The sequence below is a fragment of the Tamandua tetradactyla genome, chromosome 1 (genome assembly GCF_023851605.1).
Source record: "Tamandua tetradactyla isolate mTamTet1 chromosome 1, mTamTet1.pri, whole genome shotgun sequence".
Lineage (NCBI taxonomy): Eukaryota > Metazoa > Chordata > Mammalia > Pilosa > Myrmecophagidae > Tamandua > Tamandua tetradactyla.
This window is the reverse complement of record NC_135327.1, coordinates 72,985,447-73,002,303: the sequence shown is the minus strand read 5'-3', so window position 1 is coordinate 73,002,303 and position 16,857 is coordinate 72,985,447. Positions and strand designations below refer to the sequence as shown.

At 41.3% G+C, this 16,857-nt stretch overlaps 1 protein-coding gene across 13 annotated transcripts in view; it reads left to right on the top strand.

Annotated features, from left to right (window-relative positions):
• GRB10 (growth factor receptor bound protein 10) overlaps positions 1-16,857 on the top strand; it is a 242,892-nt gene that overhangs the window by 43,346 nt on the left and 182,689 nt on the right. For 2 of the 13 annotated variants that reach the window (XM_077119202.1, XM_077119167.1), the window contains exon 3: positions 3,065-3,277. The exons of 8 other annotated variants lie outside the window; for them this stretch is intronic. The gene's annotated coding sequence lies outside the window, so the exon portion shown is untranslated. 3 more of the 13 variants (XM_077119184.1, XM_077119176.1, XM_077119213.1) reach the window with 3 other exon arrangements.

Sequence of the window (16,857 nt, the reverse complement as noted above, 5' to 3'; positions counted from 1 at the left end):
CCATGGCTGCATTCTGCACCCTTAATCCTGGGCAGCCAGTTCTCAGTCATATTCTGAGTAGGGACATGGAGGTGGCAAAAGGAATGGGCAGGGGCTGTGAACTCCCAACTCGTATCGTTCCAAAGAGGCAGTCTGGAATGTGGTTCCCTTAGAATGGTCCTTGGAACTGGTGGGGTTATTTAGGAAACCTGGTGAGCTCATGCACTGAAGAGAACAAATTGGATTCCAAGTTCAAGTCTGCTAACCTGAATATATTATATAATATTAAAATTATGCTTATATATCTATATGTTATAAAATGTTCTATTTTAACCATTTTTTACATGTACAATTCAGTGGCATTAATTATGTTCACAATATTGTGCTACATTCACCACTACCTGAACTTTTTCATCACCCAGAACAAGCTGTGTACCCATTATGCAATACCTCACCATGCGTAATATATTTGATGAAAGTATTAGTGAATTCATTCACTGTTTTCCTGATTTTTTTCCTATTTGTTCTGTAAATTCTTAGCACACATTTCATGTGTTCTAGGTATGAGTGGCATGTAGGATAGAATTTAGAAGATGGCCACAGCTTCTACCCACGTGGAGCTTAGTTTTTAGTAGAAAGAGTCCTGTTAAGAGCACATGTTTTATTTAATATAACAGTTGAGTCCATCCCCTTCTCTGTTCACTCCGTCTCCAAGTCCTGTTTGTTTGGAGGTCATGAGGGAGAGAGAGAGAGAAAAGATAGAAATGGCCTTAATCATTGAATTTTTCCATTCTCCCACTTCTGGTCTCTAAATGTCCTCCTCAGGCCAGTGGCCCCTCAGGGACCACAATTTTAGCCATATTCTGTTCTCATTTTTTTGGTTGCTTTTTAGTTTTCCTTGGAGAATTTTTTGAGTTTGACTTGAGTTTCAGAGCATCAGGTCAACAAGCACAGTTTGCCTGGTAGCCACTTACCCCTTCTTGGAACCCAGCCCCACGAGAGAGTGCTCTGCTGCTTATGGCTAGCAGAGTCCAGCTTGCCCTCTGGAATGGACTTTCCCAAGAGTCTGATTTATGATAGGAGGGTTTCTGTCTTACTGCCCCATTTACCACTGAGGTGTAGTCAGAGCAGGGCTAGTTGTTATTATTGCCATGACTTCAACTTATTTAGTGAGACAGAGCTTGGCTAAGGGTGGAAATAATTTCTTTGCTCAGTTGCCTAAATCAACAGTTCTTTTTTATTTACAGTGTATTTCAAACCAAAACTTACTCAGAATCTAACTAAAAATGGTACTTTTCTCTTTCCAAGGGCAGAAAATCACAACAATTTACTGCATGACCATTTTGATCCTTAAGGTCAGAAAGCCACAAACAGGACTTTAAGAAATGCTTATATTCTGGTTGACGTTGCATCTTCCTTCCTTGACATCCTCTCATCGTTTGGCTTCTATAAAATGCACTCCCTTCCTTCTCCTGTTTGTCTTTCTCTATTTTTGTATCCTCTCATTTTTCCCCTAATAACTGTCTTTCTGCTGCCCACTCTATAGTGTAAGCATGCTCACATTCTTTTGGCAGACTTTTTGTATTCTCCTGGGGTGTTCCTAAAGTGTTTTATTTCTGCCTCATTTTGGACACTTAACCCAGCATGCCCTGTTATGGTGATTTTGTAGCTGCCTTTCTCCCTCCTTGGTTTTCACTGGAAAGTCAGGATCATGTGTCTTTCATCTCAGCATCTCTGAGCAATTGCATATACCTTGCATGTGGAAGGATCTCGATAAATATCTGAATTCAACTTTTAGATGTTCAGTCCATAAACCTTGGCCCTTAGAACATTAATCCCTGATCCAAAAAAGTTTGAAACTTCTAAAAATAATTATGCTAAGTTTGAAGGAAGAAAAATAATCTCTGTGATTACCCTGTTTGTAAGTAACTTAGAATTCTAGCACCTCAGCTCTCATTTGTTTCAAGAGTGTTCATAATTGCTGATGGAAGTCTTTTTATGATGGCTTCTTTAAAATCCTTGTCAGATAATTCCAGCGTCTCAGTCATCTCAGTGTTGACATGTATTGATTATCTTTTCTCATTCAAGTTGTAATTATACTTATTCTTGGCATGACAGGTTATTTTCAATTGTATCCTAGACATTTGGAGTATCATGTTATGAGATTTTGGATCCTGTTCAATCATCCTTTAAGCAGACAGTCCCCCTGTAAGGTGTAGGATTAGGTCTGGGTGGAGGTGGATGTTCAGTTCCCTGCTGGGCCCCACTAAAATCCACTGGCAGGAGTGGAATGCTGACTCAGAACTACATATTGCAGTTAGTTTGGGTAGTGGTTCAGTTCCTCTTTGACCCTGTTGACTACCTGGAAGTCTGCCTTGTTGCCAAGTGGCGATCAAATCTCTGCCGTCCATTGGGTCCTCACACCAGGGTGGGCCAAGCAGAGGGCCCATTTATACTGTAGAGTGATGGTGGAAACTCGGCCCCCCTAACGGTTATTATCAGAAAGATCTGTTCTGTTAGTAAACTCTTCTCCCAGTCCTTTAGCCAGGGGAAACAGACTTTTCTTGGAGCTTTTCTTCTCTGTGCTTCTTGGTGGTTCCAGGTTGGAGGCTTCTGTGGCATCCCATCTAGGATATATGAGGAGTGATATGGAAACCCAGGGAGCTCTGTGCCAGTTTATTCCTCAGGTCCCAACTTCCCAAGGCAGTCTGCTGCCTTCTTCCACTTTCCAGTGTCTTCCTTTCTTATGTTTCCTCAGGGATTTTATTTGGAAAAAGGGAGGACCTGGGGGGAATGGTGCTACCCTAGCTTGGCTAGAACACTAATCTCCATTTTAGCTTTTGGAGTTTGCATCTACAGCTCAGCTTGTAGATGAGTTTTAGGAGGAGCGTTGTACATATATTTGGCTTCTTATAAGAGTCGGCCAAAAGATGGAAATAATTGACAGAGTTAGATGCCTGATGTGTATAAAGCAAAGTGGACCATTTTGAAATTTCGGTACTTAATTAAGTAGGAAGAATTATAATCCAGTAATCTTTTAAAGAGTTAAAGATTGATAACTCACATGCTCCTGTTCTTTTGTCAGTTTGCAAGTCCTTCTCTTTTTGCAATTATTCTGAAGATTCAAAACCACGCAGGGCTATTTCTTGCCCTTATTTCCATACATTAGAAATTGGGAGAAGATCTGATTGCTGGCATCAAGCTGCACAGGAAATCTTCAGGTCTTGATTTTGGTGACAACCATTCTATCTTTCAAACAAGAATTTTTCAAGAGAACTGAAATCATAATAAAAGATTAGTAAGTATTGATAAGTTTCTGACAATTTGGGGTATTTGAATATTTAGGGGTAAGCTAACAGGCATCATTTCTTGAAGGTTAAGCAGTGACGATGTCAAAGTTAAATTTGGACAAAGTATACTGCAAGCATAAAGTAATTAGTATGGTATTTAATATAAGTCGTAGTGGTCCAAACCCAGAGGTCCAGGGACGGCCTCTCTGTGAAGTCCCTAACCTCACAGAATGGGGTTAGTGATGCCTCCTCCTACCCTCCAGATGCTCTTGGATGGTGGGAGTGGTCTGTATGGAAACAAATAATAATGCCGAGAGTATGTGCTGTACGAAAGGAGGTGCAGGTAAGTTGCCTTGGGTACAGAGACTAGATAATAATACACAATACTACGGTACAATAATACCTTTTCTAGGTGATTCTGTGGATTAACTCATTTGATTGTCATAACAATTCTATCAAGTAGATATCACTCTCCACATTTTAAAGATGAGGAAACCAAGGCACAAAGAATTTAATGTTTGCTCTTGATAACACCAAATCCCTTAATATCTTCCCCTTTCCCCCCAATGTTTTTTTTTTTAACATTTTAATTTAGGTGTAAATTGTACAGTAAACTGCACATATTTAAAATGAGCAGTTTAATGAGCTTTGACATGTATGCATCTGTGAATCCATCACCATAATCCAAGTAATGAAGATATCCAAAATGTTTCCTCAGGTCCCTTTATAATCCTTTCCTGCCCCATTGCTGATCTACTTTCTTCACTACAGATTAGTTTGCATTTTCTTGCTTGTTATGCAAAGGAAACCAATTTATTTTGTCTACTGGCTGGTTTGAAAGGTTGTATGTGCCCTAGAAAAGCCATGTTTTAATCAAAATCCCATTTCATAAAGGTAGAATAATCCCTGTTCAATATCGTATATTTGAAACTATAATCAGATCATCTCCCTGGAGATGTGATTTAAACAAGAGTGGTTGTTAAACTGGATTAGGTAGAGGCATGTCTCCACCCATTTGAGTGGGTCTTGATTAGTTTCTGGAGTCCTATAAAAGAAGAAACATTTTAGAGAATGAAAGATTCAGAGAGAGCAGAGAAGAACGACATAGCCACTAGAAGTCCACTCAACCAGTGACCTTCGGGGATGATGAAGGAAAATTCCTCCCGGGGAGCTATATGAAACAGGAAGCCAGGAGAAGAAGCCAGCAGATAATGCCGTGTTCGCCATGTGCCCTTCCAGATGAGAGAGGAACCCTGACCATGGTCACCATGTGCCTTTTCAGATGAGAGAGAAACTCTGACTATGTTTACCCTGTGCCTTCTCACTTGAGAGAGAAACCCTGGACTTCGTTGGCCTTCTTGAACCAAGGTATCTTTTCCTGGATGCCTTTGATTGGACATTTCTATAGACTTCTATGGAGATTTTCTTGGCCTTAGAACTGTAAACTAGCAACTTATTAAATTCCCCTTTTTAAAATCCATTCCATTTCTGGTATATTGCATTCTGGCAGCTAGCAAACTAGAACATCTACCTTCTTTCACTAAGCATAATTATATTGAGATTCCTTTGGGTTGATCGCTGTTGTAGTAGTTAGCTCCTTTTTATTGCTGAGGGTTATTCCATTGTATGGATACTTCACAGTCGGCTCTTCCATCCTCTTGGAGATAGACATTTGGGTTGGGTCCAGGTTTCTGCTATTTCAAATTCAGCTGCTGTAGATTCTTTATCTGCATTTGTGCTTCTTTCTAGGCTTGTAGGAATGCTGTGTCCTTTCTTCCAACTTCTTTTTCTGGATTCAGTCTCCTCCTGCTGAGGTCCTGAGCTTCTGGTTTGGGGCATACCTTTGGGTCTACCAGTAAATCTAAGTTTGTGTCTGGGACAGAGTTGGGATAGCAGAGGTCAGGAAGGTGATGTGCCATCCAGCAGAGACAGTGGACAAGGTTCCATGACATGGATGTCCCCTACAGAGCAGAGAGTTGTAGCCTCGAGTGGATTGGTGCCCTAGTTAATTTTTTGTTGAGTCTTACGGGTTCAGGGGACAAACCATTGTGAATCCTCAGAGTCTACCCTAATTTTATTGACTATACCTACTTTTCAGATGGTCAGAGAGGAAAGAACTTCGTTTTTTTTTCAGATAGCCCAGACTTTGGTCTGGGATACATGCCCAATTTATTGGCAATGGGTAATTTTGCACCTGTGGAGATCATTGCAGGCTTGAATCTGTTGCCTGGGGTGATGTGTCATACCCATCAATAGGGTATCTTTGCCCTGTTATTAAAGCAGCCACAGTAGTTGGCTAGGCATTTGTGAATCATTTGTGATATAAAAATGTAGCTCCTCTGATAATGACAGTGGGTATAGTTTGACTTCACAAATATTGGGGAGAAGGAATGGGTTAGGTTTGGGAAACCTCAGCATGATAATCATATGTATTTCTGACTAATGTTGGTTACTTAGAATTATGGGTAGCCCACTCTAGAATTTATATGTTTTACCCCAAGAGTAACTGTGTTGCAGTCATGTCAACTTCTGAACAGGATTGCCCTGAGATAGCAACATGGAAGAATTATGTGAAGGGACACCTTCTCCATGAGTGCATCTGCTTAGATGGAAAACAAGCAAAGATGCAGTAAAGCAACTTTCTCTCTTTTTTTTTTTTCCAGCTTCAGCTTTTGTCAAGTTTTGACAGTTAATTCACCCGTTCCAATAGGTATTATGTAGGCCTGATAGGAGCCTTTTCGAAAAGGATGTTACTTATGGCTATCTTTGTACATTTCACAAAGGACTTTGTGCCTTGACACCTCCCAAGGGGATTTCATTCCTGAGGTAGTAAAGGGAGCTCATTTGAGGTTGCTTCCCCATGGAGAGCTGCCCTAGGGCTCCCTGGTGTTTCTATATATGATCTGTAGGCCAGACATTCCAGCCGTCTTTAAGAAGGATGTACCTTTTTATCTTGCTGAGTGGGGGGAGCCTGGCAACAGTAGAACTGAGAGAGTAGTGGGATAAACAGGCTATTACAATATATTCTAAGTTGAAAGGAGGATTAAATTTTTAAAGTTATGGTCTCATTTAAAAGAAAATAGAGGGGGCGGGCCGCGGTGGCTCAGCGGGCAAGAGTGCTTGCCTGCCATGCCGGAGGACCTCGGTTCGATTCCCGGCCCCAGCCCATGTAAAAAACAAACAAACAAACAAAATATAATAAAACAAGAAAATGTTTAAAGATGTTTCCCTTTCTTCCTCCCTTCCTTCCTTCCATCCTTCCTTCCTTCTCTCTGTCTTTCCTTCCCTTCCTCCCTTTCTCTTTAAAAAAAAAAAAAGAAAATAGAGGAATGTAATAATGTGTGATGAGATTTATGATAAGAAGTACAAATTCTGATTGAATAACTCCATTTAAACTTTTCGTGCTTTTGAAACTAACAGAGCTGTTGTAGGCCTAAATACAGGATGGAGGAGAGAAGAGGGTAACATTTCAAAGGTGACTTCTTCTTTGTACTCTCTAGGGCTATTTTGATGAATTACTTCATAGACAAACGAGCTGATGTCTGAAAGGTCCAGAATGTGTGATGGATGTGGATGACTTCATCAGAAGATAATTGCTTTCTTAGTCATTGCAGATTTTAGAACCAATGGAGGGAAATACTGCTTTGAAAATGACAGATATTACAAATTATGCAAACTTTATAAGAAAAACTCCTGGTGGTTATTTATAGTGACTCTGATAACATACAATTAGTGTGGCCAGCATAGATAGGAATCTGTGGTTTTGAAAGACAACTATTTAAAATTCTACTTCATAATTATACATTGAAGAGTTTGGTAATAAGAACAGTATTTCACATAAATAGGATAATATGTTTGTAAACATCTAGAAGGTTGAAGTTAGAGGGATTTTAAGGATCATCTAGGATGTAGAGTCTAGACTCCTTCCAACCTTTTGTAAGTGAAAGGGCAAGAGTCTTTAATTCAGATGTATTTTAATTTAGTCTCTCCATGAAATTAGGAATTATGACATCATGGTTTTGAAAGAAATGCTCTAATAGCTTTTATCCTCTTTTTTTTTGGCGGAAGAGAGGGGCAGGTATGTTTTATATGTAGGTTTTCTCCCATTTACCAATCTGGAATTGTTTTACTTCAAAATCATTGTGATCAAAATAGATGTCATTGTATTTTTACCCCAATCTGCCTCTAATATCCCAAAGGTTCTGGGTCCAAGAGGCTTCAGTCCCAGTCATACTTGGGGTCACTTAAAACCTTGAGCCTGTCACAGCCTGGCCCACTGTAAATATTCAACAAAAGTACCCCCACCCATTGTTTTCTCAGTCACCAGACATAAAACCTTTGAGCCATCTTCTCCTCATTATCTGTTTCATCTACCAGGTGAAGTTGGTCATGAAATCTGAACTTTTCCTCTTTGAAATAGCTCTCACACCTGTCCTTCCTTTTTGTCCATCAGACAGTCCTTCCTGCAGCAGCCTTGGAATTGGCCCTCAATGCTCATTTCTCCCCTGCCCACTCATCAGGCTTTTCCTCTGCTCTCGGGTGTTATGCCCGACACCTCTGTGCCATCTTAAGGGTCCTCCCATAGTTTTATCCCCCAATCCTCCCAGCCTTGGGAGCTGTCTGTCAGATCTCTGAGCTTGTGCCCACATGCCTTTTCTTTGTCTCCACTTTCCACTTCTTGCTAATTTGTACCACCTTTCCAAGCTCAGTTCCCACATCACCCATGAAACCTTCCCCTAGACTCCCATCCTCATTAATGCCCATCTTTTCTAAACAACACTTGGCTCATATCGAATAATGTAACCACTAATTGTGGATTCTGTGATATGACTTTTACTGTAGCTATGTGACTGGCCCTGTGGCACATGCTGGCTATGGGCTGCAGATGCTGTGCAGGGCAATTGATATCCAGGGTCTCATTGGTGCCACCTCAGGCAGGAGGTGTGGTCACCACTTACTGGCTTGAATGTACCCTTGGGAGCAGCACTTCTGTGTGACCATGGGGTTCATATTGGCACACCTCCATCTTGGTTTGTATCTGATACCTTGTCATGCCCAGTTCCTTCCCTGTTAGCCCTGCCTGACTTTTGCTTTCTTCTGCTCACACTGAGACTGTGTGTTCCTCAGGGCAGCCATCCCACTGGCTTGCCTTCTGTTGCCTTGTGGGCTGATGGGGTTTACACCAGAGGTAATTACAGAGTGGAGGAAAACCCCAACCCAGTGCTTAATTAATGAATCAGTAGGGTGCCATTAAGGCTGGAAAAGGTAATTGAGTTCCCTTGTTAAGCAAGATCTCTAGCCCCCATCCCATCCTGTAATATGGGTATTAATATCAGAGATAGGAAAAGGGAGCTCATTAGTCCTGTTTTCTGTAAGTTGTCTTTTATGTACATTTAGCTCATCTCTTAAAGTTGGAACTATTAAGACAATTTTGAACTATATATTATCTGATGATAATTGGGGGTTGGACTGCATCTAGAAAAGGATTATAATTGGACTGTAAATACAGGTTTTGTTTTAAGTACCTACAAATCGGACAGCCAGATAATGAATGATTATGATATCTTTCAAACTGATCTGAAGCATTGAGATAAAAATCATGAGAGAGGGAGAATGCAGGAGGGTGAAAGCCAGCTGGAAATGATGGCCATGTCCTTGGGGCTTCATTGTGCATCAAGCATGACCCGTGATCTTTCCATAATTTAATTCCCACATTAATCTGGTGGGTGTTGCTAATAAGAAAGAAATGAGGCTCAGAAGGGACACATAATTTTCCCAGAGCCACACTGGGGCAGACATGGGATTTGAACCTGGCCGTTGATTCTGTTTGACTCCATCCATTCCTCTTGCTCTTGATGAGAAAAACAAGCAAAGTGGTACAGGAATTTATGTGCTTATTCCCAGCCATCTTTTCTAATCCACAAAAACAAGAAGAGTTTACAGAATGTAAATCTGGGTGTTGACAAAACCAAGCATTTTTATTCTCTACCAGTGCTTCTTTTTGTGTTTGATCTAGCAAGGTGGCTCTCAAAAGAAGGGTGAAGAGATTTTTTTAACTTTTTTTTCTTTTTACTGTGAAGTATAACATACATACAAAAAAGCAATAAATGTCCAAGTACATTTTAACAAGTAGTTATAGAACAGATTTTAAAGTTTGGTATGGGTTACAGTTAACAATATTTTTCATGTTTTCATCTAGCTGCTCCAAGGTACTAGAGACCAAAAGAAATATCAATATAATGATTCAGCATTCATACTCATATGTTAAAACCTACCTTGTTTGATTAACTCTACCATCACCTTTGATCTTTCTCCCACTCTTTAGGGGTATTCTAAATACTTCATGTTGGAAGGGGCTATTGATAATATGGGATAGAAGGATGGAACTAGTTGATGTTCTGGAGAGTCTGGCCCCTCTGCATTTCAGGACTTACCTGCTCCAGAGACCCATCTGGAAGTTGTAGATTTCTGGAAAGTTACATTGTGCATGGAACCTTTGCAGAATCTTATATAATGTCCTAGGTATTCTTTAGGATTGGCAAGAATGGTTTTGGTTGGGGTTTGGCAAGTTATGATAGGTAGCAATGTCCTACTGAAGCTTGCGTGAGAGTGACCTCTAGAGTAGCCTCTTGACTCTACTTAAACTCTCTGAGCCACTGATGCCTTATTTGTTACACTTCCTTTCCCTTCTTTGGTCAGGATGACATTGTTAAGCCCATGGTGCCAGTGCCAGACTCATCCCTTGGGGTCATTTCCCACACCACCAGGGAGACTTTCATCCCTGGATGTTATGTTCCATGTAGCAGGGAGGGCAATGGTTTCACTTGCAGAGTTGGGCTTAGAGAGAGTGAGGCCACATCTGAACAATGAAAGAGGTCCTCCAGAGGTGACTGTTAGGCCTACTATAGGTGGTCTGAGCTTCTCTGCTACATACATAAGCTTCACAAGAACAAGTCTCAAGATCAAGGGGTTGGCCTATTGATTTGGGTGTCTCTAATGTTTGACACAGTCTCCGGAGTTTTCCCAGTGGTAAAGTTTAATAGTTCCATGATTTTTCTCCCATCCTTTCAGGGATGGGAGATTATCTGCTTAATATATTCTGGGATGTATCCAGGCATTACAGTAAGCTATACAGGATTAAAGACCCTCATTCTTATTCTGGACTCCCTATGTGTATATTGTCTAAATGATCTATCCAGACAGGATGAGTTAGATTACGTGAGATGAAGCCATTTTTAAACATGATTTTATCCTGACTGCCTGCCTTTGCTTTCCCCCTCCCCCTCCCTACTCCACCCCTGCCTTCTGTTCCCGTTCCCTCCTCTCTCTCCCTCTCTCCCACTCCCCTTTTCCTCCTTCCGCTCCCTTTCTTTTCTTACCTTTTCCCTTTCTCATCTTTCCTCTACTCTCGCCACCCTCTTCACCCAATTAGGGAGGTGACTGGGCTTCCGGGAAGATGGAGTAGTCATTGGAGAACTTTAATTTGGAGGTGGGGGTGGGCGGCTGGAACGATGTGGGCAGGGAGTAGAATTAGATGACGAGACTCTAGTTTTTTTGTTTTTTAACTTTTTCATAATTGTAAAATATGACATATATACAAAGCAAAGAATGAAAAAGCAATAATTTTCAAAGCAAACTTCAGCAAGAAGTTATAGAGCAGATCCCGGAGTTTGTCATGGGCTACCATTCCACCATCTTAGATTTTTCCTTCTAATTGCTCCAAAACACTGGAGGCTAGAAGGAATATTAATATAGTGATTCAGCAGTCATACTCATTTGTTAAATCCTATTTTCTCTGTTAAACCTCTTCCTTCTCCTTTGATCCTCTCCCAGTCTGTAGAGATCTTTAGGTTATGCTTGTTCACACTTTTTCATGTTGAGAAGGGGTGTCGACACTAAAGAACCAGGGGGAAGAGACCCCAGTTTTAACAGAGTCACACTGGCTTTTCTGTTGGGAATTGACTGCAGCTGGGCAGAGAGAAGGTGAGAAACCAGTTAGTACCCTGTGCCATTCCAGGCCTGGATTCTGGATCTCTTTAAAAGCAGTGGAACTTCTGACAAATCGGATGTGATATATGAAAGGAAAGAGTGGAGTCAGGATGAGTTCACTTTTTTTGGCCTGAGCAATTGGAAGGAAAGTTCCATGGACAGAGATGGGGAAAAGTGTGGGAGAAGTGGATGAACTGAAGACTGGGAATTTGATTTTTGGTCCTTTTAAGCGTGAGATGGTGATGTCGAGGGGGAAGTTGGGTCTCTGTATGTGGAATTCAGTGAAGAGGTCTGAATTAGTAACACAGTGTGGGAGTCTTTAGCTTTAGATGATTTTAAAGTGATGGCAATGAGAGATGATCAAAGGAGTGGGGGTAGGGGGAAAAGAGATCTGAGAGGTGAGTGCTGGGACCTCTCAAATATTTAGAGGTCATGGAGATGGGGAGTAACCAGCAAAGGATTGGAGAGGGAAGCCCAAGTGAGACAGAAGGAAAAACTTCCTGGAAGGTGGGGAGTCCCATGCCTGGGGAGGAAGGGGTGCAGCTGGGTCAAGGAAACTGAGGACTAAGAATTGACCTTTAGGTGGGGCAACATGGGAAGTCTTGGTGGCCCTGACAGGAGCAGATTCAGAAGAGTATTGGGGAAAGAAAGCATCTGTTTGGAGTGGATTTAGAAATAAGCAGGAGGAAAAGTGGTGTGTAGTATAGAAAATATAACTATATATTTTAATACTTGCCCCATACGTTTGAAACATTTAAGCTGCCGATGATTCTGTTAATGTTTGCTAACATATAAATGTTGACACGTATATCCTTATTCAATATACATATAGATCACATGTGGAAATTTGTACTTACATGCATATATTAGCATACTTGTATCCTGTTCTTTAGAATTTACCTGGATAATTATTAAAATAAAATTCTGATGCCGAGTTCTCCCTGCAGGGAGAGAACTTAAATGTTGGGGTAGGGGTCAACGGTGGGTTGATGTCTGGGCTTTAAATGGTCTCCAGGTGATTCTAATATGAAACCTTGAACTCAATATTGGGAAGGGTTGTGGCCAGAGCAAGGCTGCCATGTTAAGTTCGGTAGGCCTGGGGTACTTTTTAAGCAGCAGAGGGTCATGGACAGAAGGTCAGGTCAATACAATGGAAACAGAAGAGAGGGAATGAACGGACATTATAGAGGGAAGACTCACAGGTGATGAGTGAGGGAGGCAAGGAATTTTTAATGTCTGTCCTGTTTATCCTGAATGCCTCAGTTCCCCTCCCCAGTGGCCATCTTGCCAATACCCATCCTAAGAGAAGTCTGTTCTTCCCATATAAATGCAGTACTGCCCACCCCTTGATTTTTCTTTTCTTTCTTTTGCTCTTAGCTTGTCTCCCCATATACCTTCCATAAAAGTGCATATAGAACCACCTCATTCTTTTTCACTATGTGACTGTTTCTTAATTCCAGCTGTCCCATTTTTGTAGACTGGAGGTTGTTTGCAGTGTTTTGCTTTTAAGAAAGTTCTGCAGCAGTATCCTCAGAGCAGTGAGTATGCAGTGTAATGTGGATACATGCTACCATATTGCTCCCCCGCAGAGCTTGCATTGGCTTACTTTCTCACATTGCGTTCTTGGCAGCACCGGAGACATACTGTTCTTACAGCTATAAGCACTGCGCTTTGGAGACTGATTGGGAAGAGGGAACTGCGTGCCTTTTTGAGATTTGTTCAAAGAATGAGATTAAGGAAATCAGATGCCACTATCTTCAGTATTTTACAGTTTAACTGGAGATCTCATTCTAGAATCTGGGGAGTGTGCTTTAGATGTAACTTTTCTGGATGCTTTTCAAGTGTTTTTTTTAGGTGGAAGGAAGTCTCCCATCAGCTATCTGGGTTTTACTGTAGAACAAGTGCTTTACTCGTAGGTAGGTGTTCATTGGAAGGACTTCGGAGTATGTATATTTTACGGTGTTTAAATCCAAGGGCTGTTTTATAGAACAATCTTTACTTTTCTGATAAAGTTGCAGTCATTTTCCCAACAGTTCTAGAATCAGATTTGTAGGCAAAGGGAGATTTGAGTAGTTTGTTCTTTGTTTGCATTATCTTCTGATCCATTTCATGGCCGAAGCCTGTTACTCAGGGGCTCAGTAGTCAGTATGTGGGTGTCATCACAGTATGTTTTTTCCTTTTTTGACTTAACTAATTTGCTCTCTTAGATTTTGTTTCTCTTTTTATATTTTACATGTACAGACATCTGTCTCTTGGAAGGCGCCTCTCATAGTTTCCTTGGGCTGCCTTCAAGTACCACTATCTAGATGGCTTAAAATAATGGAAACTTCGTGCTCACAGTTTTTGAGGCCGGAAGTCCAACATCAGCATTTTGGCAGGGCTGTGCACCCTGCAAAGGCTCTACGGAGGTCCCTTCCTTGCCTGTTGTGGCTTCTGGTGGCCCTGAGAGGTCCTTGCCTTTGCGTCCACATCACTCTGATCTCTACCTCCATCTTCACATGGGTTTCTCCTCTGTGTCTGTACCTTCTCCTCCTCTTCTAAGGATACCTGTCATATAGGATTAGGGCCCATCCTAATTAAATAAGACCTCATCTTAACTTGATTATATCCACAAAGACCCTATTTCTAAATAGGTCCCGTGGGTAGGACTTCAACCCATAACAGCACCCAGATTTGTAAAAATCGCTGATTTATCATAACTCATAAAATTCCATTATCTAGGATGACCAGAGGTGATGGTAGCGAAAGTGATAAAAGTGTTAACGAATTTAGAAACATGTATCAGGGAAAATAACTTCTTTTGAAAGGACCTCAGTTTTAGATCTCCATCTGAGTAATCCATCTTTAAGATTTTAAATCATCATACTTTTTCTCCTTGCTCCCTCCTGGCCCCTTGGAGCCCGTAAAACTCAGGTACTTTGACATTGAGGGCAGCTGCTGCTACTCCCTTCCCTCCTGGCCACCTCTGGCTCTGCAGCCTGCCTGCGGTGATTCAGTGGGGCTTTCCTGTCCGTGAGGTCCTGTGTTTGCCATGTGATCGTTTAGCATCTCAGAGCCTGTGCCCTCATCTGGGGACTGGGGACAGTCACTTCTACTTGTCTTAGCAAGTGTTCTGAGGTTTGAGTAAGACACTGTGGGTGGATGTGTCTTGTCATACCTGTCCTCCAGGGGAATCCTCCCCTTTGCGAGTGTGAACCTAACAAGGGCAGTACATGGCATGTGCTGTAAGGACACCCTTACACCCCTTGTCCCCCACCCTCACCTCTTTTTGCAGACCTAGAAGGTTACTCTTGCTTTTACCGTGAGGCAGGGATGTTCTGGATGAGTGGGCCCTGGCTGTTTTCTGTGGTTGTCCTTGTTTTGTTTTTTTCTTCACTTTTGCCCTGTGATGCTCATCTCAAACCAGTTGGGTCACCCTCCACAGGGCCCTTTGTGGGTTGGATTAGCAAGTGTGCCCTGCGTGTAATGCATGACTTCCGTGTCTGCGTGCCCATCCCTGCAAAGTGTGGGCCCTGCCCTCAGACCTCAGTGCCCAGTGGGTGGAGGCACCTAGAACTAGAAAATGAAAATTCATTTGCAGTGTTGACCTCTTCCGGTGCTTCTCCAGTTCACAGAATGCAAATCCTGTCACTGGAGTGTCTGTGTCCTAGTTCAGGGCTCAGGCTCTGAGGCTGGGCCAGTAGTGACAGCTCTTCAGATGGACGGACCCCAGGCCAACGCCTGAACTCTCTCAGTCACTGCTTCTGCTCATTGGGAATAAACGCAGGAAGTTGGATGCTTTCCACACACAGAACGATATGGTCAGGTTCTGTGAACATCTGTGACATGAAGAAGCTTCACATGCTGACCAGCTCTTGTATTTCACAGCCACTGGAATAAGTTTAAAGCCATGATAGAAGCTGAGAACCTTGCTTATCAGCCGTCTTTTATCTAGGAGGCTGAGCAAACCGCTTAGGTGTGAGGTACTCTTGTGTTCCTCCAATAGAAGATTCAAAGCACGTCTTCTATAAAATATTGAGACTATGAAATCAGTGTAGTTCTCACTATGCTTGGTCAAATATGAATTCTTGTGGCTGGTAACATGTAGTTTGAAGCAACGATGTAATTCTTTGCTGAAGAGAATTAAAATAGCTTTTTAATTATTATGAGGAAGAAATGCTGAAATTGATATTTTCAAAAGGGTTTCTATATATTTGTAGAGAAAAAGACATAATAGAATTCTAGACAGCAAGTATACACCAGGTACAGCTTCCTGCTAAGAACTGAGCCCCATGTTTGTGGCATTTTCAGTAACTCATTATATTTTTTACTCCAAATGGCTCAGTAGTAATAAGGTTCTCTCTTCAGCCCCTCTTTTTTTTTTTTTTTTTAACATGGGCAGGCCCTGGGAATTGAACCCAGGTCCTCTGGCATGGCAGACGAGCATTCTTGCCTGCTGAGCTACCGTGGCCCGCCCTGAAAAATGATTCTTAAAAACATTTTCCCTCAATTTTTTATTCCTGAAAACAACACAAAGATTTTTTAGACAATACAGAGATGTTTCTTTAATTGTAAAGGAAAGAGTTGAGAGCAGTCGTTCTCAGCTTTGAAAACACACCTTGTAGCTTTAAATGGTGCTGACACCTCCCGGCTCCTTGAGATTTGGTTTTAAGCGGGTTGGAAGTGCAGTCCAGTTTTAAAAACTCCCTAAGCAATTCTGATGAACAGCCCTGACGTTGGGATTGGGTCATTGGTTCTTGAATGCAGTAGAATCACCTGAGGGCTCCTTAATGCACATATTGGGGGGCCCCCACCCCCCTCTAGAGCTTCTGATTTTGTAGTTCAGGGTGGGGTGGAGAAATCATAGGCTTGCACCTTCTCCAGGTGCAAAGGACTTCAGGGGTAGAGTTAAGAGTGTGGGCTGCTGGGCTAAGAGTCACCCACCTCCCTTAATGCTTTCCCAGACCCGTTTTATTCAGTTTCATCTTCAGTATTTTTGTATTTAATGCTTTTTGCTTTCTTTTAGTCTCTTTTGGTACATTATATATTTATGCATATTATAATTTCATAGATATTTCCAATTTATTTTTAACTAATGTCCATAAATTTACATATGGTTAAAAAATCATTAAAGCCCACTTCTTTTGTTAAAATTTTATATATTAGTGTTTTTCTTCATTATCCATATAAAAGATTTGTCCTTTTTTTGCCCTACATTGGTTTTAATACATAGCATTATTTTAAAATTTTTCTGATCTGTTTATGACAGAATTTTCTTCTTTTTATTTAAGAATGAATTCTTGTCCATTCAAGAATTCTTTTTTTTCTTTTGTAAAAGAGATGAGTGTCCTGGCATTAATTTTTCTCCTGTTATTTCTCTTGCTTCATTTTATCTGTCTTAATACATGATCCTGTTCCTTGTCCTAATTGTTTAGACAATATTACTATGTTCTTAATTTCCTTCTTGGATCAGTTATTGAGGCCAGTGCATGTTCTCAATTTCCAAGTGTCCAAGGTTGTTTGCTTGTTTTCTTTTTAAGCGTATGTTATTAATTTCTGGTTTTATTGTAGTTGATTAGACACAGAGCCTCTTGGTATGTCTGCAGGCTTTCCCTGACTC